Consider the following 25,500-nt stretch of genomic DNA (forward strand, 5'->3'; position numbering starts at 1 on the left):
TAAACTATCCTATGTTCCTCTAATTTATTTATAATCTCATTCTTTATGGCTAAATCATGGACCCATTTTGATCTTATCTTGGGATACGGTATTAAATGTGGGTCCATGCCTAATTTCTGCCATACTAATTTCCAGTTATCCCAGAAGTTTTTGTCAAATAATGAATTCTTATCCCAAAAGTTAGGATCTTTGGGTTTGTCAAACACTAGATTGCTATAGTTGACTATTTTGTCTTGTGAACTTAACCTATTCCACTGATCAACTAATCTATTTCTTTGAGCTGATTTTTCTTGTTCAGCAAGATATATTTATACAATTATCTTGCTTTATATACATATAAAGCAAGATAATTGTATAAATATATATATATAAAGCAAGATAATTGTATAAATATATCTACATATCTAATATATATTGGATTTAAGATGTATTTTAACATATATAACAAAAAAGATAATTCAAGATCTTGACCTTGAACTTCTATAACTTAATTTTTTTAACCAAAAAAATTTGTAAGTGATGGAAAGATCAAGGGCATGAACATCTTGTATGGTAGGATGCAAGAGTAGCTCATGACAAGTGAGTAGCTTGAAGAACAGAGCAGTTAAAGTATTTGAGGGAGAATTCATATGTATGTTGAAGTCCCCTTTATATGAAGACAGGAGTTGAGGAGGAGGAGAGAAAAATTGTAAGCTATATTGAATTTATTGCAGAAGAAAAGGGGATGACCTGGGAGTTTGTAAACAACAACTATCAGAATTTTGAGTGGGGAGCAGAGATGAATACATGAATCTCAAAGGAAGAAAAGATACCAAAAAGGGGAAAACCTGGAAGTGGCTATGGGGAACAAGGATTATGTCAAAGCAGTCTCTCCCCTATCCTTTTTTAGGATTTAGTTTGTGTTGTTGTTGTTTTAATAGTTCAGAAAGAAATGGGAAGAAAAGGGAAAAATCAAAGATAGGTCATTAAAAAAAAAAGATTCATTAATGGCTCTTCCCTATCAGAAATCAAAAAGGGCTTTATTCATCTTCCTAAAATACCCTACTCCTTCAGGGCTTGAGAGATCTTTTTTCTCTGGAAAGCAGCAAACAGAAGGAGCAACTGATTGTCTCAAACAGAAATGTGGTCCACAATGAGCTTTCCAAACAAATATGGAGCTCTTCCTAAATGTATTTGGTACCTGTGGTCATACTTGCATTGCCCCTTTGTAAATATATATCTTTAATAATAATAGCTTATTTTTCAAAATATGTGAAAAGATAGTTTTCAACATTCACTCAAGGCAAAAACCTTGTGTTCCAAATTTTTCTCCCTCCATCCCTTGGACAAAAAGTAATCCAATATAGGTTAAACTTATGTAAATCCAATATAGACATATGTATTTATGCAGTTATCTTGCTGTAGAAGATGAAATCAGATCAAAAAGGGAAAAATGAGAAAAATAAAATTCAGGCAAACAACAAAAGAAGTAAAAATGCTATGTTGTGACCCACACTCAATTCCCACAGTCTTCTTCCTGGGTGTAGATGGCTCTCATCATCACAAGATAATTGGAACTGGCCTGAATTATCTCATTGTTGAGAAGAGCAGCATCCATCAGAATTGATCATTGTATAATCTTGCCATTGTCGTGTACAATGAAATCCTGGTTCTACTCATTTCTCTTAGTATCAGTTCATATAAGTCTCTCCAGGCCTTTCTAAAATCATTCTGCTGATCTTTTCTTATAGAACAGATATATTCTTATAGAACAATAATATTCCATAACATTCATATGCCTTCAGCCATTCTCCAACTGATGGGCATCCACTCGGTTTTCAGTTTCTTACCACTTCAAAAAGGCCTGCCATAAATATTTTGCAAGCATTTGCAAACATTTTGGGTGTTTCCTTTCCTCCTTTATGATTTCCCTAAGATACAAGCCCAGTCAGTGGAAATATTGTTGGATTAAAGGATATGCACAATTTGATAGCCCTTTGGGTATAGTTCCAAATTGCTCTCCAAAATGTTTGGATCAGTTCATAACTCCACCAACAATGTATTAGTGTCCCAGTTTTCCCATATCCCCTTCAACATTCATCATTATCTTTTCCTGTCATTTTAGCCAATCTGAGAAGTATATGTAGTACTAAGTTATCTTAATCTGTATTTCCCTGATCAGTAGTGATTTACAGCAGCTTTTCATATGACTAGAAATGGTTTTAATTTCTTCATCTGAAAATTGCTTGTTCATATTTTTTGACCATTTATCAATTGAAGAATGACTTGATGGCCAGAAACTGGAAACTGAGTGGATGCCCATCAGTTGGAGAATGGTTGAATAAATTGTGGTATTGAATATTATGGAATATTATTGTTCTGTAAGAAATGACCAGCAGCAAGATTTCAGAAAGGGCTGGAGAGACTTACACGAACTGATGCTGAGTGAAATGAGCAGGACCAGGAGATCATTATATACTTCAACAACAGTACTATATGATGATCAATTCTGATGGACGTGGCCATCTTCAGCAATGAGATGAACCAAATCAGTTCCAATGGAGCAGTAATGAACTGAGCCAGCTACACCCACCGAAAGAACTCTGGGAGATGACTATGAACCACTACATAGAATTCCCAATCCCTCTATTTTTGTCTGCCTGCATTTTTGATTTCCTTCACAGGCTAACTGTACAATATTTCAGAGTCTGATTCTTTTTGTACAGCAAAATAACGGTTTGGACATGTATACTTATTTTGTATTTAATTTATATTTTAATATATTTAACATGTATTGGTCATCCTGCCATCTGGGGAGGGGGTGGGGAGAAGGAGGGGGAAAATTGGAACAAAAGGTTTGGCAATTGTCAATGCTGTAAAATTATTCATGCATATAACTTGTAAATAAAAAAGCTATTTTAAAAAAGCTTAAAAAGAAAGATTGCAAAAAAAATTACTTATAAATTTGAGTCAATTTTCTATATATTTTAAAATCAGACTTTTATTAAAACCCTTGAATGTAAATATTTTCCCCAGTTTATTGCTTCCCTTCTAATTTTGTCTACATTGGTTTTGTTTGAACAAACCCTTTTTAATATACTCAAAATTATCCATTTGGCATTCAATAATGTACTCAAGTTTTTAGGGTTCAGTATTCTATGGGATAAATCTAATACAATTTACTCTCTCTCTCTCTCTCTCTCTGTTTCTCTCTCTTTCACATACACACACACATTTATTCATATTACCTCCTTTACTCCTTAAAACTACCCTGTGAAACAGGTTACTATTATTAGGTATTATCCTCTTCAGATATTTAAAAAGCTGGGTTATGCATGAGATAGGGATTTTTTGTTGTTGTTGTTGTTGCTGAGGCAATTGGGATTGATTTGCTCAGGATCACACATCTAAGAAGTATTCAGTGTCTGAGAACAGATTTGAACTTAGGTTCTCCTGACTTCAGGGTCGATGTTCTATCCACCTTGCCATCAGGTTATCCCCAAAGAGAAAGTTTTTTTACCTAATTGTCCTCTGACCCTTTGGGACTCTGGGCTACAGAGTGGCAAATTTTGACTCAATATGAGGAAGAACTTGGAGCTCTCTAAAAAAAATGGAAAAAATTAGCCAACTCAGTTTTAGGATTCCTTACTTTGGTGGGAGAGAAAGCTGTCCAGGAGACAGATGAATTAAATTCTGTGTGTGAGGGGTGTGGTGGTAGGAAGAGTCTTTGAATGATTCTCCCCCCCCCCCCCCACCCGGTCTCCCTCCCTCCATGGTCTCAGTTCTCATCAATCTGCCAGAAAAAGGAAGGGAACATCACAGGCAAACTTAGAATTTCTCAGGAACACAGAGCATAGAGGGAAACTGCTTTCACTTTGCTTACCTCTTTTTTTCTTCCCTTCTCGTCCTATCCTACCTTGTCTTTCTCCTTTGGGAGAATTAGAACTTAGAATTCTTATGGAAGAGTTTTAGCTCAGAACAACGAAAGGGGTGAAGATCTGGGAAGCCAGAGGTTCTATTTGGGTGCTCGCTTCTACTCTCTTGGAAAAGACCTTATCAATGCTCTTCAAATTTATTAAGGGATTTTTAGTAGTGAACCAAGGGGATGCATGGAAACCTTAGGGAGGAATTTCTGTTAGATCTCAGAAAGCTGACTGCCTAGATTACAAGACCTGGGAAACATTTAACTCCATAAGGGATGACCTCTAGTCTCAGGAGAGACATCTTTCATGCAGAAATTATGACTCTATCCCGAGGAATGTTTTAGGGAATGGCACTTCCCTAGAAACAGTTATTAGCCCACCCCCAGAGATTTACCCTTGAGCCCTTCTTTTCTGGTGGTCAAACAACCTGTGTGACTCACACATGTCCATCTCATTCCTCTGCGTAAAGGGCCCCAACTCTGACTCAGTCCTGATTTCTGGGAACCCAAAGATAAGAATCAGGGGAAGATAAAGCTTATCAGAGCAAAATATGCTTTGTTTAACTTTACTCAGTAGTTTCCCTTCAGGCTGGAACTGCAAGCATTTCTCATTTGTCTCTGACTCTTCAATCTCTCTTTAGGAATTCTTATTTGACCAGTTGAGTTATTTAATCTGAGAAGTATTTAGCACCTTCTACGCTTAGCTCCAGAGGTCATTGAGTCTGTTCTCGGATCTCTTTCTTTCTCTATAATAGATCAATTTGCTTTTTGTTAAGTAGGAAACTTAATTTTTAAACACAAATTTTGCAACCAGAAATGCCATTCCATAAGCATATACAACTAAAAATACAGTCTCAACAAATTAAATCAGTTTCCAGATTAAAAATTGTTAACTGTTTTGTACTTCTTATTTCCAGCTTTTCCCCCCATAGGTATTTAGAAACACCTGAGGTAATCAAAGTACTACTTATACTGATAAAAGCTACATTCACAGTAATATACATATTCCCACAAAATACAGAGATTTTTCATTTTTCCAAGTCTTGCCCATTAACAAGGAAACATTAACAAATATCAACAAATAGATATTAAAAGAGCACATTTCATAGAAAAATGAAAACAGGCCATTTAGCTGTGGATACAAAACCTGCTTTCTTTTTTGTCTCTTCCGGTCTACGATCTAAAGGCCATGATTGTAATCGATCATTAAAATGGGTGATTTCTCATGCTGTACCACAGCTTGTGGCTTTGTGCCTGTACAAAAACCACTCAAAGTATTTTCTTGGGGCATAGATGAAGATGGAAACGTACATGAAACACAAAGCAAAAATCTGCTTTGCCTTTCTGGATCAAACTTATTCAAAGGATACCATTTGTTTCATCACAGCTAGGTGGCACAATGGGTAAAATTCTTGAACTGGAGTCAAGACCTGAGTTCAATTCCTCAGACATTTACTGGCTGTGTGACCCTGGGCAAGTCACTCAATCCTACTATTTACTTCAGTTTACCCACCTGCAAAATGAAAAAAAAAAAAAAAAAAAAAGGCAATCTTTTCTAGTATCTGTGCCAAGAAAATCCCTAAATGGAGTCAGATACAATTGAAACAGCTGAATGACAACCAAAAGAGACAAAAATCTCTTTTTCCTTTCAAATCTATAATCTAAAGGCAAAGCATAATTGTGCTGGATGACTAAGGAAGATGAGATTCCACATTGGTCATTTGTTCAATGCTACAATGTTCTTGTGAAGTATAGAATGGTTCGTTAGAGTAAATAAGTTTCTCCAGTTGTTGAAATAAAAAAAATTGTAGCTGTATTTGTTTTTTAAACTTTTGATGAGACAGGATATTATTATTTAAAGATGAAACACTTTTTCCAGGACCTCTATGAACTCATGGGGGTTGTAAAAAGATCTCCTTTTTTGTCTTTGCCCTCTGTTTACACTGAAAGCTGCTGATTGAAGTCATCATAGGCTTGATGCTCATAAAAAAAATCTTATATTCTGTTCATGACCATTGCTTTTTAAAAACAATAATAGCTTTTTTTTTCCAAAATACATGCAAAGACAGTTTTCAACATTCACCCTTGCAAAATCTTATGTTCCAGATTTTTCTCTATTCCCAACCCCCTTCTCTAGAAAGCAAGTAATGCAATATAGGTTAAACATGTACAGTTTTTCTAAACATATTTTCACATTTATCATATTGCACAAGAAAAATCAGATCAAAAAGGGGAAGGAAATGAGAAAAAAGCAAGCAAACAACAACAAAAAAGGTGAAAATACTATATTGTGATCCACATTCAGTACCCACAGTACTCTTTCTGGATGCAAATGACTCTCACCATCACAAATACAATTACAAGGCCTGAATCATCTCATTGAAAAGAGTCAAATCCATCAGATTTGATCATCAAAAATCTTGTTGTTGCTGTGTACAATGTTTTCTTGTTTCTGCTCACTTCACTTAACATCAATTCATGTAAATCTTCCCAGGCCTCTCTGAAATCATCCCATTGATTGTTTCTTATAGAACAATAATATTCTATAACATTCATATACCACAATTTACTCAGCCATTCCCCAAGTAATGGGCATCCACTCAGTTTCCAGTTCCTTGCCACTACAAAAAGGGCTATTACAAGTAGAGACACTGCTGGATCAAAAGATATGCACAATTTGTTTTGGTTTTTTTTTGTTTTTTTTTTTTAAATTTTAATAGCCTTTTATTTACAGGTTATATGTATGGGTAACTTTACAGCATTAACAATTGCCAAACCTCTTGTTCCAATTTTTCCCCTCCTTCCCCCCACCCCCTCCCCCCAGATTGCAGGATGACCAGTAGATGTTAAATATATTAAAATATAAATTAGATACACAATAAATATACATGACCAAATCGTTATTTTGCTGTACAAAAAGAATCGGACTCTGAAATATTGTACAATTAGCCTGTGAAGGAAATCAAAAATGCAGGTGGGCATAAATATAGGGATTGGGAATTATATGTAATGGTTCTTAGTCATCTCCCAGAGTTCTTTCCCTGGGCGTAGTTGGTTCAGTTCATTACTGCTCCATTGGAACTGATTTGGTTGATCTCCTTGCTGAGGATGGCCACGTCCATCAGAACTGGTCATCATATAGTATTGTTGTTGAAATATATAATGATCTCCTGGTCCTGCTCATTTCACTCAGCATCAGTTCGTGTAAGTCTATCCAGGTCTTTCTGAAATCATCCTGTTGGTCATTTCTTACCTAACAATAATATTCCATAACATTCATATACCACAATTTACCTAACCATTCTCCAATTGAGGGGCATCCACTCAGTTTCCAGTTTCTAGCCATAACAAAAAGGGCTGCCACAAACATTCCTGCATATTTGGATCCCTTTCCCTTCTTTAAAATCTCTTTGGGGTATAAGCCCAGTAGAAACATTGCTGGATCAAAGGGTGTGCACAGTTTGATAACTTTTTGAGCATAGTTCCAAATTGTTCTCCAGAATGGCTGGATGTATTCACAATTCCACCAACAATGTATCAGTGTCCCTGTTTTCCCAAGATATGCACAATTTGATAGTCCTTTAGGCAAAGCTCCAATTTGCTCTCCAGAATGATAAGATCAGTTCACAACTTCACCAACAATGTATTAGTGTCCCAGTTTTCCCACATCCCATCCAAAACTTATTATTATCTTTTCTTGTCCCATGAACATTGTTAATCAAATCAAAATCCTGTCCAGGGAGCCCTTTCTGGAAGTCATTGTATGATCAAACACCATGAAGCAATTTAATTTTGTCCCAGGTTTTTTGCTACAGAAATTCATCAATGGTTAGTTTTAATGGAGTCTCTGTTCCTCACTGATGGAAGCTCTACTTTCTTCTCTATGCTAAAGTGCAAACCTCATTCCCTTTTTCATCTTCCTTCTAGCTTCCAAGCAGGTCTACACTTAAAAGAGGAAGAACATTCCTGAATAAACCTTTGGAATCTTGTAGAATAGATCTTATGTCCAGGCCAGGGCTTAGCTGCACCTGGGTCTTCCAAACGTGAAACCAGCTCAACAGCCCCCACAAGCCTTTCTGGATTAGCTTCTCTTATCAGAGATTACTACTTTGGCTGGAGATAAAGTTTATTTACTGAAGCAGAGGGTCTGCATTCCTGACCTCTTGAGGCTCTCTGTTTCTTGTCTTTGGTCATACTTCAAGGGAATCTCCCTACCTTCCCCCACAGTAGGAGACAACATCTCCAAATATTGCAAGGGAGGAATGAGATTCCTTATTACGTGGCTAAAATGAGGAAGTGAGGTTTTTTTTTTTTTTAAATACCACTAGTATTCTCTGATTTAGAACAAGAAGGATATAGGTTTTCTCACAGAAGGAAGGATTAAGGCAGACATTCAGCAATATTTGGGCCATGGATGGAATTGGAAACCAGACTTGAAAGGCTTTAAGAAGACTAAATTTGGGCAATGAATATTAAGGAAAGGAGTTGGTTAAAAAAAAAAAAAAAAAAGAGAGAGAGAGAGAGAGAATATAGGGTAGGAGAGGGGAAAAACTTGGTGACAGTTCATGCAAACAGAATTCTAAGCATCTCTATTGGCAGAACTATATCTTGGGCATTGGTGGGATCTAGAATCTAGAGAATCAGAAGGAGGAGAAAAAATCTTCTATTCTCTGATATCTCTTACTCTATGACTCTCAGAATCTCAGTTTCAAAGGGGAATTCCAAGGGCAGGAAATAAGGGAAAAGTAAGAAAAGGAATTGGCATTTAAGTGCCAACTTAACAGTGCTTTACAAGTCTTATTTGATCCTCACAACCCTGGGAGATAGGTGCTAGTGTTGTTATTTGCATATTACAATTGGGGAAACTTATCTAGTCATGTTTACACCTGCCCCTCTGATAATGCTTTCTCATCCCATCCTGCTTGATCTCTGAAGTGGAACATCTTCCACCAGAGATGTCCGTCAGAGTGCTTGAGGACACGCGTGTCCCTTTCTCACCTTCACTTCTCCAAACTGAACATCCCCACCTCTTTCAATAAAGCCTCTCCTGGCACCTTTTCCAAGTGCCATCACCACCCTAGTTATCTATACCGTTTTCAAAGTGGGGATGGAGAAGGAGGCTGTCAGACCTAGGGGTGTGGTCAGAATTTTACTAGGACCAGGAACAGGATTTATTTATTTATTTTTGGAGTTGGAATAGTTCTAAAGAGAACTTGCAGTGGAAAGATTCTTAAATGTGTGTGTGTGTGTGTGTGTGTGTGTGTGTGTGTATGTGTGTGTATCCTGGACCCCTCTAACAGTTTGGTGAAGTTTTTAAATGTATAAAATAAAATAGCCAAGTTCACAAAGAAGTAGGTAGGTGGCACAGTGGATAGAGCACTGGGCTTATGGTCAGAAAGACACATCTTCCCGAGTTCAAATCTGGCCTCAGAGACCCTGGATATGTCACTTAACTCTGTTTGCCTCAGTTTCCTCAATTGTAAAATGAGCTGGAGAAGGAAATGGCAAACCACTCTGGTATCTTTGGTCAAGAAAACCTCAAATGGAATTACAAAAAGTCAGGGACTACTGAACAAGATTACAAAGGACACCAATCATATTGAAATAGTTATCAAAATTTATAGGAAAACCTCCCACAAAATTCACAGATCCCGAGTTAAGAATCCCCTTAGATGAAATAACATAGGGTAGCAATAGAGATTAGTGCAAAGAAAGCTGGGTTGAATCCTTAACTTGACTATAGCATTGTGCCCTGGCAAGTCATCTCACCTAACTTAATTGAATCTCGGTTTCTTCAGATGTAAAATGAGAATAATACCTTATTTGTTATTTATGATGACATTCTCTTTTTTCTCATTTAATTTTTTTATTAAAGATTTTTATTTTCAAAATAAATGCATAAATTATTTTCAACATTCAACCTTGCAAAATCTTGTGTTCCAAATTTTTTTTCCTCCTTTCCCTTAGACTGCAAGTAATCTAATATATGTTAAATATATGCATTTCTTCTATACATACTTCCACAATTATACGATGACATTCTCAGAGCCACAGTTAATGAGTGCTGGAGGCAGGAGCAAAGGTGGGAAAGGAAAGGTCAGCTTGGGGAGAGTGAGTGTGGAACAGGATTAGGAGGCAAGGTTTTGAGAGAAGAAGAGTGTCCTAGGTGAGATGAGAGGAGGTGTGGGGAGAGATCAGAAGCAAGGAGTGGGCTCTAGCAGGAAAGGATTGAAGAGAGAGTGCCAGTCAGAAAAAGTCTAGCAAACTGAAGAGAAGTAGTTTGGCTCCAGCAGTTGTTTAAAGGTAAGAACAATTAGACCTCGGAGTTCCCCTTCTTTCCTCTCTGGCTCTGGAAGTTGCCACCAGCAATTCAGGCTGCCTTTATTGGCCCCAATCATCAATGGTCTCTGTGGCAACCTGGAGGAGGGAAGGAGGAGGAGGTGACATGAGATGGCCTTGCAAAGAGCCAGGTCCCTGTGTACTGTCCCAGAACGTACAAACACAAACACACACATACAATCCTGTCTCCATGGAGATTAAACAACCAGGTGCACATTGGCCCCAGTCAGCCCAGGGCCCTACCCCCACTCCCATAGGGAGGAGGAAAGTCCTCTGAGGTTTCATTATCCAAGCGGTTTGTGGATTGTTCAGTCTCAGATTTTGGGTCAAACCCTCAGTTTCCCAGCCTGGAATTGGGGGGAAGGAAGAAGGAAAGGACTGGCAGATGAGCTCCTTTTTTCAGTCTCTAACCAAGGAATCCCTCCAATTAGGCTTCTACTACTCCCTTTAAAACACACACCCACCCAAGCCTACTTGCCAGGGACCTCCTCCAGAGCCAGGAAATCTGCTAAGGATCCTAGGTGATAAATTGGGGGCAATTTCAAGTCAACTCTAAATTATTCATATACTCCTGGCACTGGAATGGTTAGAGCTGGAAGGGACTTCAGCCATCATCTTGTTCAATGCTCTTTTTTTTTTTTTTTACTGGTGAGAAAACTGGGATCTTGGATGGTGAAGTGACTAGCCCAACCAAGCTCATCTTTTCTAATTAAAAAACCATGACTCAGCCTCCTTACTGTTTCTCAAACCAGATACTCCTTCTCACCAAGGTGGAGACATCTCCCAAGGCAACTTCATTGGCTGTTCTCCTGCCTGGAAATTTCCCCCAACCTGACTTCTCTGGTTTCCTTCAAGTTTCAGAGAAAATCCATCTTCTACAAGAAGCTTTTACCTCCAATTTATTACTTAGCTGATAAATAAATATATATATACATATATCATATTCATTTATACATACATATATCTATGTAGATGCTATATATTATGGATGTATGTGTATGTTTATGCAAACATACTTATATATGTATGGATAGATTTATATCTATATTTCTATCCATCTATAATTGTTTATATGTTGTCTCTTCCATTAGACTGTGAGCTCTTAGAGGACAAGGACTTGATTTTCTCCCCCTTTTCTTTGTATTCCCAATGTTGAAAACAATCCCCCCCACACTATTGCCGTTCAATTGTGTCCACTCTCCATGAGCCCATTTGTGATTTTTCCTTGGCAAAGATACTGGGAGTGGTTTGTCATTTTCCTCTCCAGTTCATTTGACAGATGAGGAAATGGAGACCAACGGAGTTAAGTGACTTGGCCAGGGTCACACAACGAATAAGTATCTTGATGCTAGCTATGAACTCCTGGATGCTGAGATGGGAACCAGGAAAATTCCTCCAGGTTCAGGAAGATCTCAATCTGGTTTGTGCTGCACGTAGCCAGTGGGTAGGATGTTTGACCCCTCTGCCTTACATCATGCTACTTCTAATTATAGACTATCACATATAATTACCAATGTTCAAATAATCAAGAGTTTACTTATAAGGCAGTGTCCCAACTGGTTGATATAGAAACTTTACTTGGGGGAAGGGATGGAAAGATAAGAGATGGGATTAAGAAGGGGTTGTGCCATCTATTACAGAGCAGGGTACATTTGCCTGTTTAGTTCCTGGGGATTAGGATTTGCACATTCACACTTTGCATGGTAAAGACTCTTTTTTTTTTTTTTTTTTTTTTTAAATTTTGGCTTTTTCTTACCTATGTTCAATTCTTTGCATTCCATTCTGCTTCTGGCTCCTTCTCTCCTTTTTTAATCCTCCCTTTTTTCCAACACATAAACACAGCATTTTTAAAAAATGCCCAGCACAAGATGGTACTGTACTTATTAAGGGCATAATAAATGTTTGTTGGATGAATGAGTAAAAACTGTACCTAGGCAGTTATTCAGGATACATGGAGAGATAAGCTCCTTCAAAGAGTTAGAATCTAGTTAGAACAACCATATAATACCCATATACCACCCTCCCAAATCTCTGTGTCTCTGATGAAGTTCCCAATCTTTATAGCTTGAATAGATTCTTTCGCTCCAGATCTCAGTTCCTTTTCTCCTTTTCTTTTTTCTCCAACTATCTTAGAACATTCTGAAGTCTAAGAGATCTCACCTTTCCCTTATCAGAAACTGTCCTAACCCTTATCACATTCTGGGTTGCTTCCAGTTTACTTGCATTCATTTCCCCTTATTTTTGATGGTAAACTCCTTGAGAACAGAGACTTAATTAGTTCTATCTAAACTTAGTGCCTGATACTAAGCTTAAGTTGTTGACTTCCTTATTCCCCTCCTAACCTCCCCTTCCTCCCCAAATCTCATCATCTTGCAAGTGTTGGTACTTCATATCACTACCTTTCTTTGTATCAGTATCCCTAAGCAGAACACTCTCTGCTTGGAGGGCACAGGGAAGAGCTTTTCCCCAAACCTCCACTTAAGAAAGGCTTCCAGGCCAGCAACCCAGTCTACTTCATTTCCCATTCTACTTCACTCCTTTGGACCTCTCTGACATGTCCCTGACTGGGGACCTTTCCCTCCCTTCCCTCTTTACAAATTCCTTTTATATATTACCTCCCTCATTAGACTGTCAAGCTGGTTGAGGGCAGGGACTTTCTATTTATATCTCAGTTCCTTACTATAGTTCTTGGCATACAGTAAGTGCTCAATAAATGTTTATTGACTGAATTAGAATAGTGGAGAGTGCTATAGAAATTCAGAAAAAGGAAGATCAATTCCAGGCATTGGAATTTCAGTCACTTAATCAGTAAATATTTATTAAGTGCCAATTATGTACCAGATCCTGGGGATCAAAGATAGTGTGTGCTATGGATACAAAGTCAAAACAATAATAAAAACAGTCCCGGTCCTCAAGGAGCTTATATTCTATTGGGAAGAGATAATACTTGTAAAAAGAAAAAGTTAAATATTTAAATTAATTTTCAAGTTAATTTTTTTTTTGGGGGGGGGAGGAAAGGAGATTAGAGAGAGGTAAGGAAAGATTTCATCTATAAAGTGTTGCTCTAACAGAATTTTGAAGGAAGCCAAAAAATAATTCAGAAAGCCAGTAACTGAGTGGTGTTAAAGTGTAGTGTTTTGGCACCTTCCTAGTGGTAGCAGTGATAGCAGTGACTTGGTTATTATTCCCTAAGTTGGGACAGATGTCAAGATGGCCTTGATGGCTAGGTCCTAGTTTCCACGCTAGACGACGATATCACTGTGTCTGGCTCAGAGCTTTAGTTTAACTTGCTCTTCTTCAAAAACTACTGGCAGTTTTGCCCCAGGGAAGCTCCCTGCCCTCACCAGCCTCAAAGCTAACTAGGCCAAGGCCACATAGCTATCGATTGTCCCAGCCAAAATGCCAAGCCTGGCTCCTGAATCCAAATCCCATGTTCATACTTCTCATCTCCCTCTCAGGGCTGTGGAGAAAAAAACCAACCAACCAACCAAAAAACAAGCAAAAATTGTAAAGCAAATAGACAGGAACGATGATTTCTGTTTAAAAAAAAAGAGAACAGAATGGTCCAAAGCATGCCCTTGTCCATACACTTCTTATAGCAGATCCTTCCCTTAATCCCATGTCACCCCACATAGAAATTATCATTTTTTTTTTTTTTTTTACCTCTATCCTTATTTCTTTAAATCTGGGACTAATTTCTCTCCCTCAGCTCAGTAAAGATATTGGGGAAGTAGAGCAGATAGGGAGGGGAAGCTAAAGTATAGCAACAGCTTCTCTTACCAACTAATCCCATCCCCACCCATTTACAGACACACCCTGCTTCCCTAGGAATTGCAATTATTTTTATGGAGGGTTGTAGTTTTCATTCTAGTCCTTGATCCCTAGAGAATTTATAGTCTCAAGCTTTGATATGATCCCTTTGATGTAGGACTTTCTTCTAGAAAAGTAATTTTCATCTATAGCTGTTTTCCCCCTTTCCCTTTCTCTTTCTCCTTACTCATCTTTATACATCACTGCTCTCCCCCCACAATTTAACCTCAGCATCAGCTGAGTTCTTGGATGTAAGAATGAGAGAAAGTCAAAAGAAGGTGTTTCCAGGAATACCCTGGTTCAGCTCTCCTATTCGTCATGGAATAATTTTTGGGGAAATGCCTCACTCTTTCTATATCTGAGCCTCCTTGTCTTCCTCTATCTTCCAAGAAAGGAGAGTAAACAGAAGAATGGAACAAAGAGACAAGAGACAGACAGACGGACACATACATACATATATATATATATATAGAGAGAGAGAGAGAGAGAGAGAGAAGAAAAAAAGAGAAGAGGAGGAAGAGGAGAAGAGAAGAAAGAGAAGGAAGAGGAAGAAGAGGAAGAGGAGGAGGAGGAAGTCTCTAAATTAGTAGATTCCAAAGGGATTTAGAGTTTTTGGGTCAGCTGAAGAAAGTGGCTAAGGTCCCTCTCCCTCCTTCCTGTCTCTCTCTGTCTCTATCTCTCCCCTTCTCCCTTTTGTTCTTCCTCTCCCCTTCCCTCCCTCCCTCCCTTCCTCTCTGTCCCTCTCATTCCTTCTTCCTCTCTGTCTCTTTCTTTTCCTCCCTCTCTTTCCTTTTCTCTCCCCTCCCTCTCCCCCCTCCTTCCCTTTTTCTCCCCTCCCTCTCCCCCTCCTTCCCTCCCTCCCTTCCTCTGTCTCTGTCTCTCCCCTTCTCCCTTTCCCTCTCCCTCTCCCCTTCCCTCTCTCCCTCCCTCCCTGTCCCTCTCATTCCTTCTTCCTCCCTGTCCCTTTCTTTTCCTCCCCCTCCTTTCCTTTCTCTCCCCTCCCTCTCCCCCTCCTTCCCTTTCTCTTCCCTCCCTATCCCCCTCTCTTTCCCTTTCTCTTCCCTCCCTCTCCCTCCCACTCCTTCTCCTTCCCTCCCTCCCTTCCTCTGTCTCTGTCTCTCTCCCCTCCTTCCGTCCCCCCTCCCTCCTTCCCTCTATCTATTTCTGAGCAAGTTTAAAAACTTCCTCCATTACTTTTAGGGGTGGGGGTGGGAGAGTAAGCAGGTGTTGGTGTCAGAGACAAGGGGACTGTGGAGGGGGAGGGCAAAGGGATTGGACAAAACAGAGGCCAGGGGGAAGGCATTCTCTCTAGAGATAAGGTGGTATCAGGGCCTCAGGGACAAGGATGATTACTATTGTTTCCACCCTTTCCCTTTAGAAAGGGTCAGAACAAACATTTGTCCCCTTCCCTAGGGCTTTAATTCCCTTATTTTTCAAATCCAGATTGCCCAGGACTTCAAAGTCCAAACCCATTCCCACCCCCCAGCCAAAGATACATTCCTGGTCCTACTGACAGAAGATTTTGGGAAAGACTCCTAATTGCTCAGGGACCTGCAGCTTTCCCATTGTAGGGTGAGGGAAACCTTTCAGATGTTTCCCCTTTTGGGACCCCAAGTAAAACTATGCAGCAAGATAATTTAGTCTCATCTTTCACCCTGGCTTGTCTCTTCTCCCCCCACTCCCAACAATTCCCACTTATCCAAAGCTATCCCAACTCCATCAACATTGAACAGTCCCTGTCCAATCTCATTTTCTTGATTGCTCTGAACCTCTGCTAGGTGATTGCTAATCTGAGAGACTGATCTGGAGTTGGCATATGAGTGGGTCTTTCCCATGCATTAACAATGGTCAACATCTTAACCCCATTTAAATAGTGACTTTATTGGCTTTCATTTCAATTAAGTAAAATGTTGTTTGGAGTTTTAGGTCCATTGGACCCGAGTTAGGCCTCTGTGAACTTTTGAACTAGCCTCCTACTGTCTTACTGTCTTATTGTCTCCATTCTTCCCCTTCAGTAATACGTTTCAAAAAATTCTTTTTATTATGAATTTAACAAACATCACAATGTGTGAACAGAAAAAAGCTGCAAGTTTCTATTATGTACAGTTCTGTACACAATCTCCAAAACTGTCTTTGTGATCCTATTCTCTTTTATGTATTTTTAAGGGTTTCTTTGATGTTCTTTGCTTTTCTTTTGAATCTCCAATTATCCCTTAAAAATCTTCCCTTTACAAAGAGAAGTCAATTCATATAACTAATAAGTATAATCATGAAAAACAAATCCATACATTGTTACTGAAAATGTATATCTCCTTGTGTATCTCTCATCTATCACCACTCAGCTAAGAGATAAGAAACATGCTTTTTATATAGCCTTCAGAAGTCCTGATTGGTTATTGTACTAATTAGGATGCTTAAGTTTTTCTTTCAATATTTTTAATTTCTCCTTTTAATTTTAGAATTTCCAATTTAGTATTTGATTGGGGGTTTTTAATTTGGTCTTTTTTTAGTTTTTTTAGTTGCAAGCCCAATTCATTAATCTTTTCTTTCTCTGTTTTATTCAAGTAAGCCTCTAAGGATATAAAATGATGCTTAAGTTTTTCAACGTTGCTTTCCTTTCCATGACTGTGGTTATTGTATAAATTATTCTCCTGGTTCTGCCCACTTCCCCTACTGTGAATTTGTTCATGATATCTTCCCAGCTTTATATGTACCTCTTTCTTTTATCGCTTCTTATGGCTCAATAATATCCCTTTTGTGACCTTTCCCCAATTGATGGATATCTCCTTATTTTCCAGTTCTTTGATAGACTTCTTTGTTGCTGCTGCTCTAAATATTTTTTTTGATCCATTTTTTCAAACAGCTGCCAATAGTCTTTCTAAGTCATAGGTCTAAGCAACCATGTCACTCCCCTCCCCAAAAACTTTCTATGGCTCCCTAATGCTTCCAGGGTAAAATGCAAAATCATTATTGAAACATTCAAAGACATCTGTGTTCTCATTAGTGTGAATATTTTTTTTCCCCAGTGATATCCAATTTATCCATACCTGGACCTTTAGGATGACTCTTACATGTCCTTTAAAAAGTTTGCCACAAGGGGGTTCATCTAATATCGTTGGGTCTTTCTTTGATTTCTTGCAGATACCAGTAAAAATAGAAATTGTGTACTGTTCAAGCCAAGTGACCAGTACATCTTTTTTGAAAACACATTTCTCTAATGATAGATAGGTAGGTAAAGCATTCATTAAGCAATTATTATGCACCAAGCACTATACAAAGACTATTCTCATCCAAGCAAGTAAAACTAAGTCCACACTCTCAAGAAGCTTAGATTTTAGCCAGAGAAGATAAAAGCTGGGAAGAAGCCTGAGCAGTTGTAGTTTTATAGATAATTATTTCCCCCCCCCCCAAAAAAAAAAGAGTATGCATGACACACTTTTCAGTCTAATCTGCATTTTCATCATTTTTCCTATCACTTTCTTAAGCAATGAATCAAGGCCTGATTTGTAGCTGTTTCTGAGGCATAAATGCTCAAAGTGAAAATGTAACAATCACAATTTTCAAAATTTGGCATAAATGGACTCTAGCATATTCCTGAGAAGGTCTGGTTGGACCAAGGTAGGTCAAAGTCTCACAGACAGAGTCCAAGGCTCTGATTGGAAAAGATGGAGATGATAGGGTAAATGGCTTGTGTGAAAATGTCTAGGGAGTGATAAAATCCTTTGTTCTAGGTCTTGTTAGTTTCTTTTTTCTTCTATGTTAAAGCCTGTTCTCACCCACTTTGTGTTTCTTCATATTCTCCAGGTGATTTTCATGTTTAATTCTTCAAAGAATGCTTTGTTCCACGACTCACAGAGTCACACAACTGCATATTGGTATTCAAGAAGTGACCTTTGTTTTTTGAAGAAGTTTTATGATTTCTTTTTTTTTTTTTTTTTAATAGCCTTTTATTTACAGGTTATATGCATGGGTAACTTTACAGCATTAGCAATTGCCAAACCTCTTGTTCCAATTTTTCACCTCTTACCCCCTACCCTCTCCCCTAGATGGCAGGATGACCAGTAGATGTTAAATACATTAAAATATAAATTAGATACACAATAGGTATACATGACCAAACCGTTATTTTGCTGTACAAAAAGAATCAGACTCTGAAATATTGTACAGTTAGCTTGTGAAGGAAATCAAAAATGCAGGTGGGCATAAATATAGGGATTGGGAATTATGTAATGGTTTTTAGTCATCTCCCAGAGTTCTTTTTCTGGGCATAGCTAGTTCAGTTCATTACTGCTCCATTAGAAATGATTTGGTTGATCTCGTTGCTGAGGATGGCCTGGTCCATCAGAACTGGTCATCATATAGTATTGTTGTTGAAGTATATAATGATCTCCTGGTCCTGCTCATTTCACTCAGCATCAGTTCGTGTAAGTCTCTCCAGGCCTTTCTGAAATCATCCTGTTGGTCATTTCTTACAGAACAGTAATATTCCATAATATTCATATACCACAATTTATTCAGCCATTCTCCAACTGATGGACATCCATTCAGTTTCCAGTTTCTAGCCACTACAAAAAGGGCTGCCACAAACATTCGTGCACATACAGGTCCCTTTCCCTTCTTTATAATCTCTTTGGGATATAATCCCAGTAGTAACACTGCTGGATCAAAGGGTATGCACAGTTTGATAACTTTTTGAGCATAGTTCCAAACTACTCTCCAAAATGGTTGGATTCGTTCACAACTCCACCAACAATGAATCAATGTCCCAGTTTTCCCACATCCCCTCCAACAATCATCATTATTTTTTCCTGTCATCTTAGCCAATCTGACAGGTGTGTAGTGGTATCTTAGAGTTGTCTTAATTTGCATTTCTCTGATTAATAATGACTTGGAGCATCTTTTCATATGACTAGAAATAGTTTCAATTTCTTCATCTGAGAATTGTCTGTTCATATCCTTTGACCATTTTTCAATTGGAGAATGGCTTGATTTTTTATAAATTAGAGTTAATTCTCTATATATTTTGGAAATGAGGCCTTTATCAGAACCTTTGACTGTAAAAATATTCTTCCAGTTTGTTGCTTCCCTTCTAATCTTGTCTGCATTAGTTTTGTTTGTACAAAAACTTTTCAGTTTGGTATAATCGAAATTTTCTATTTTGTGATCAGTAATGATCTCTAGTTCTGCTTTGGTCATAAAGTCCTTCCCCTTCCACAGGTCTGAGAGGTAAACTATCCTGTGTTCCTCTAAAGAATGAAATAATTTAATTCTTTATGCCTAGGTCATGAACCCATTTTGACCTTATCTTGGTGTACGGTGTTAAGTGTGGATCAATGCCTAGTTTCTGCCATATTAGTTTCCAATTTTCCCAGCAATTTTTATCAAACAGTAAGTTCTTATCCCCAAAGCTGGGGTCTTTGGGTTTGTCAAAGACTAGGTTGCTATATTTGTTGACTGTTATATCCCTTGAACCTAACCTATTCCACTGATCAACTAATCCATTCCTTAGCCAATACCAAATGGTTTTAGTAACTGCTGCTCTATAATATAATTTTAGATCTGGTACAGCTAAGCCACCTTCATTTGATTTTTTTTCATTAATTCCCTTGAAATTCTTGACCTTTTGTTTTTCCATATGAATTTTGTTGTTATTTTTTTCTAGGTCATTAAAATAGTTTTTTGGGAGTCTGATTGGTATAGCGCTAAATAAATAGATTAGTTTAGGTAATATTGTCATCTTTATAGTTTTATGATTTCTAAGAAAGAATCTAGACCACTCTCCTCTTCCTCCTGATTATTTTTGTGACTATCTAATCCTTATACACTTTTCCCAAGATATGTTTTGTATAATGTGTGTGTATGTATATCTTCTATATGTATATGTTGTATAGTAGAAAATTATATATCTTGGACAAATAGTGCAAATGGATAAATTACAGAATATTATATATTTTATATTAATATGTATTACTTACTAACATGTAGAAACAAGGTACATAAAGGAAAAATTGGAGATAAATCATCAGAGGGAAGATCTAGCATCAAGAAAGAATGAGAAGGGCTTCTTATAGAAGATAGGAAGCCCAGGAAGCCAGCAAGAGGAGATGAGGAGGGAGTGAATACTAGGCATGAGGTTCAGCCAGTAAAAGTGCTCAGAGTGGGGAGACAGAGTGTCTTATGGGAAGAACAACACTGAATTAATTAAGAATAGGTGAAGGAGAGTAAATTATATGAAGCTAGGAAAGGTGACATTATGAAGGACTTTGAAAATCAAGCTCAAGGTTTTATTTCTTTTATCTTCAAGGTGATCGAGATCCACTGGCATTTATTTGCAGTGTTCTGGGAATTGATGTAACCAGGAGGCATGATTCTCAAATAAAGGCACCATCTATACAGAATCCCTCTTCAACTTGGAATCTGCCCTGGATTTTTTTCCATGACAGTGGTGAAAACGTTTGGCTAACATGCAGCAACTTATTTTATGTCTTCCCTGATATGTCCCATCAGTAAACTCTAATCCTGAAAGACAAAGTAACTATAAAAAAGTTGGACAATCAATTTTCCTAATTATATTGTGTTTTTTTAATTTTAAAAATTTCAAAATTCTTGTCCCCAAAATGAAATGAAATAAGGAAAACCATGTGCAATGGATAAATATGATATGCTTGATCTTATTCCAAATGAAAAAGAACAACTAATAAATCTGTAAGTTGCAATAAGCATCTAAACCTGAAATTCTTATGTTTGGCAATAAATATCGAAAAACCATATAGTCTGTTATATATATTCAAGGAGTTCTAATATACCATGAGAATGCATCTTCCAGATTACTGGAAGAGAATTTTTAAAAAGAAGTTTTCCTTTTCCAAATTTTTCCTCTTACAACAGCAACAACCAAGGAGCACAAGAGGCTTTTGTATACCTTCTGGTCAATTGTGTCATGGTAAAGAAGTGGTTTACTGTGAGATGTTGCTTCTGCAAATCTACCTGTTGTATTTAAGGCATGTCCATCATGGAAAATTGAATGTAATGGAATATTGTTACACCATAAGAAATTATGAAAGGGGCTGGTTCCTAGGAATATGTAAATTAACAGATGCAGAGGGAAATAATCAGAATTTATTCAATGATTATGACATTATAAAGGAAACCATTTGAAAGACTTATGATCATCCAGGACTCCAGAGGATAAAGTTGAGAGGCACAAAATAAGATATATTATCATATGGGGATATGGGGATATGTTTTACACTACTATACTAACTTGTTACAAGGGCGATTTTATTTATTTATTTATTTTGGAGAGGGGAAAATAAGAGAGAAGATGTTGCCTGGCGATATTGATACAAAAGCAAAGGACAGAAGAAAAGTATCAATGAAAGTCACAAAAGAAAGATCAGGTTTTGGAGTTTTGCTGAATGTAATTGAAAACAACAAGACCCTGTCCAATAAAAACCCAAGCAAAACACAATGAGGTTTATGGTTTCTCTTTTTCATATATGGAAATGTTCATGTTTGTTGGTGTTTAGATTTTAAGAAAGAAAGAAAGAAAAAAAGGGAGAAAGCCCTTATCACTATCACTTCCTTATTAATATCTCCATCAAGGATGCTCATGAAACATGCTTATATTATCGTTACAAAATTTTTATGTCAATGAAGTAGGTATTCTAGTCAGTTATTTTTTGATGTTCTCATTCACCTTATTTTTTGGTTTCATAAAGTCAGAGTTTTTGGTATCCCTTTACTATCCCAAATGTTTGGCCCTGCTGGATTGTTCTTAGGCCTGGTAAATGTTTCTTTTCTCCTGTCCAACTCTGCTCCCAAAAGTTTATGGCTTGCTGCTTCAGCATAATTTCTCTAGGTATTCTATCTCTGCTTTTCCATTAAGAGTCAATATATTTTAAAAAGTATTTCCACAAAAATCCACTTTCTCTTTCTCTCACCTGCCATCCCCTTCCCATTGAAAAAATAAGGGAAAAAAAAGCACAAACAACAACCTAGTAACAAATGTGGATAGTCAAACAAATTCTCATATCAGCCATATTAAAAAGAATTCTCTATCTGCTTCCCCCCCCCCCCGCCCCATTCCTCATCTGTCTCTCTATTAGAAGGTGGCCTTGCATGAGAGAAAAAAATAATTTGAAATGAACTTCAAAAGTTTTTCAGAAATTGTGTGTTTAACACTACAGAAAATAGAAGTACTATGTGTTTCAAGTCTTAATATAGACTTAAACATTAATAGCTTGAGAAATATAAATGTTTACAACTTACAAAAGCAACATTTGAGTGATTTATTATTTAGTTTTTAAAAGTTTTAATATTTCTGAACTGTGTGCAAGGTAAAATTAGCAGAACTAGCAGAATGTTACATAAAAATATTGTGTGATACAACAATATTGTGTGATGATCAATTGTGAATGACTTAACTCTTCTCAGTAATATAATGATCCAATTAAATGTGGAAATTTGTTTAGAAGAATTGCATGTGTTTAACCTATATTGGATTACTTGCAGTCTAAGGGCGAGGGGAGGTTGGGAGGGAGGGAGAAAAATATGGAACTCAAGGTTTTACAAGGGTGAATGTTGAAAACTATCTTTGCATGCATTTTGAGAAATCAAAAGGTATTATTAAAAAATATATATAATGATCCAAGACAATTCGAAAAGATTCATGATGAAATGCTTTCCAACTCCAGAGAAAGAACTAATAGAGTTTGAATACAGATCAAAGCATACTATTTTTCAGTGTATGTTTGTGTGTATGTGTGTATGGGTAAGGCATGGTTGGGGGATGGGTCTATGTTTTCTTTGACAACGTGACTAATATGGAAATGTTTTGCATGACTTGCAGGAGTATCATCTGTATCAAATTGCTGGCCTTCTTGAGAGGAAAGGGGAGAAAGGGTAAAAGAGAATTTGGAACTAAAAATTAAAAAAACGCCTCTGAATTTTAAAATTTGTTTTTCTGTGTAATTGGAAGAAAATTAAAAGATTAAAAAGTATTAATACTTCTTATTAAAATTCAATAGTACCAACATTTTGTGCTTCATCACAGTTGATTTTCAAACTTTGTAAAAAGTTTATCCACTGCTGCACAGTGACTGAAAAGATCTCATTTGAAATCAAGACTTTATGATGATCCAAAGTATGAGATTTTGTGACAGTTTCAATGACCCTCTTTGGGAGTGGGAAGTGAGCACCTGGGCTGCTTTTGCAGATTGTCTCTGGTATCATTGCCAAATAAATCTCTCCTTGAGAACTTAATATTGGAACAAAGATTTCAAAAGAAAAGGAAAAAGAAAAAAAAAAGCAGCTTAGCAGAATTAACATATCCAACTAGTCTGACAGAATGTAAGATATTTCACACCTATAATCCCCTCCCTCTGTAATGCAGGGAAGAATGCACCCTTTCTCAGCTCTTCTACAGGGCCAAACCTGGTCACTATAATTACCCCATATCATATTCTTTAAAAAATGTTTTTAAACTCAAAATTTTATTTTATTTTTTAAATAGTTTTTTCTCAATTACATGTAAAGATGGCACACAACATTCATTTTTGTTAGACTCTATATTCCAAATTTTTTTCCCTCCCTTGCTTACCTCCTCCCTCCCCAAGACAGCACACAATCTGTTATGGGTTAAATATGTGCAAACCTTTTAAATATATTTTCATATTTATCATGTTGTGCAAGAAAAATCAGACCAAAAGGCAGAAAAATAACCATAAGAAAGAAAACAAACAAAAAAAAGGTGAAGGATGCTTTGATCCACATTCAGTCTCTGTAGTTCTCTTTCTAAATGCTATTGGCATTTTCCATCCCAAGTCTATTGGAATTTCTTTGAATCACTTCATTATTGAAGAGTCAATTCTATCATTGTTGATCATCACATAATCTTCTTATTACTGTGTATAATGTTCTCTTGGTTGTATTTACTTCACTCATCAAGAGTTCATATAAGCCTTTCCAGGCTTTTCTGAAACTAGCCACAGTAATATTCCATAATATTCATATGCCACAATTTATTCAACCATTCTCCAACTGATGGGCATCCATTCAGTTCCATTTCCTTACTACTATAAAAATGACTACTACAAACATTTTTGCACATATAGATCATTTCCCCTGTTTTATCAAATTCTTTTTATACTTTTGTACATTATGTATGCATTTATACTTTTGTAGTTGTGTATATTGTTTGACTGAAGCTATACTTTAGACTTTCCACATTTCTCTGAATTCTTCCTATTTGTTGTGAAATAGGAATCCATGACATGAATGTACAACAATTTTTTTAAGCCATTCCCGGATCAAAGGACATCTGCTATGAATCCCTATTAACAAACAGATTTTAGAATTAAAATAACAACAACAATGATAACTTTTATATAGTACTTTAAGATTTACAAAGTGCTTTAAAAATATTATCTCATTTTATCCTCACAACAGCCCTGAGACATCGGTGCAATTATTATTCTCATTTTAGAAATGAGGAATTTGACCTCGCCCAGAGTCATATAGCTAATATGTGTCTTAAGCTAGGGCTTTCCCAACTCCATGTGCAGTGTATAATATTCCCTGAAACTAGTGTAAAACTCAAATAGAAATGAGTCTTCCAAGGGAATGCATTAACATAGAAAACTACAAATTAAAATTATTTCAGTTGGATTTTATTTTTGTTTATTTTGATAAACATTTTCTAATTATATTTTAATCTGGACTGGCCACTAATTTGACACAGCTGCATTGAGCCACCTAGATTTAGGAGGGACTTTAGAGATAACTGAATCTAAATCCTTTTCACTTTGTAAGTGAAGAAACTGAGGTCAAGAGAGTTGAAATAATTTTTGGTAATCTTTGGTAATCAAACTAATTCCTAATTTCTAGTTGGTTCAGTTTTTGGTTTCTTATGTTCTAATGGCGTTTTCAGAGAAGCAGATTTAAGTTTGACATGAAGACAAATGTGCTAATAATTGGAGTTGTCCAGAAGTGAAATGGATTGCTTAGTGGGGTAATGAGGTCCCCATCTCTGCAGGTCTATAATGGCTGTCTGATCCTTTGTCAGTGAATATTTCATGGCCCTGATAAAATCTAGGTAATGCTCTTCACTGTGTGTAAGATAAAGTACAAATTCTTCAACCTGGCATTTAAAGACCTTCACACTCTTTTTGGGGTGGTAAAAATTAGAAATGGAGGAGATGCCCATGAATTGGGGAATGGCTGAACAAATTGTGATATATTTATTTGTGATGAAATACTACCATGCTATAAGAAATGATGAGCAAGTAGAAAATCAAAGAAAAAAACCTCAAAAAAAAACTGGGAAGATTTGTATGAACTTGTATGAATTTGTACAAAGTGAAGTGAGCAGAAGCAGGAGAACATTGTATACAGTTACAAAAATATTGTGATGATGATCAGCTGTGAATGACTTAGCTGTCCTCAGCAAT

The 25,500-nt window shown here is 37.0% G+C and overlaps 1 long non-coding RNA gene across 1 annotated transcript in view; it reads left to right on the forward strand.

The window, feature by feature from the left end:
- Nucleotides 1-22,090, forward strand: part of LOC116419202 — a 46,884-nt gene extending 24,794 nt beyond the window's left edge. The window contains exon 3 of the long non-coding RNA XR_004229451.1: nucleotides 20,355-22,090. This is a non-coding gene — a long non-coding RNA (uncharacterized LOC116419202). The remainder of the gene's footprint in view (nucleotides 1-20,354) is intronic.
- Nucleotides 22,091-25,500: the final 3,410 nt, after the last annotated feature.

This window comes from Sarcophilus harrisii, chromosome 5, assembly GCF_902635505.1.
Source record: "Sarcophilus harrisii chromosome 5, mSarHar1.11, whole genome shotgun sequence".
NCBI lineage: Eukaryota > Metazoa > Chordata > Mammalia > Dasyuromorphia > Dasyuridae > Sarcophilus > Sarcophilus harrisii.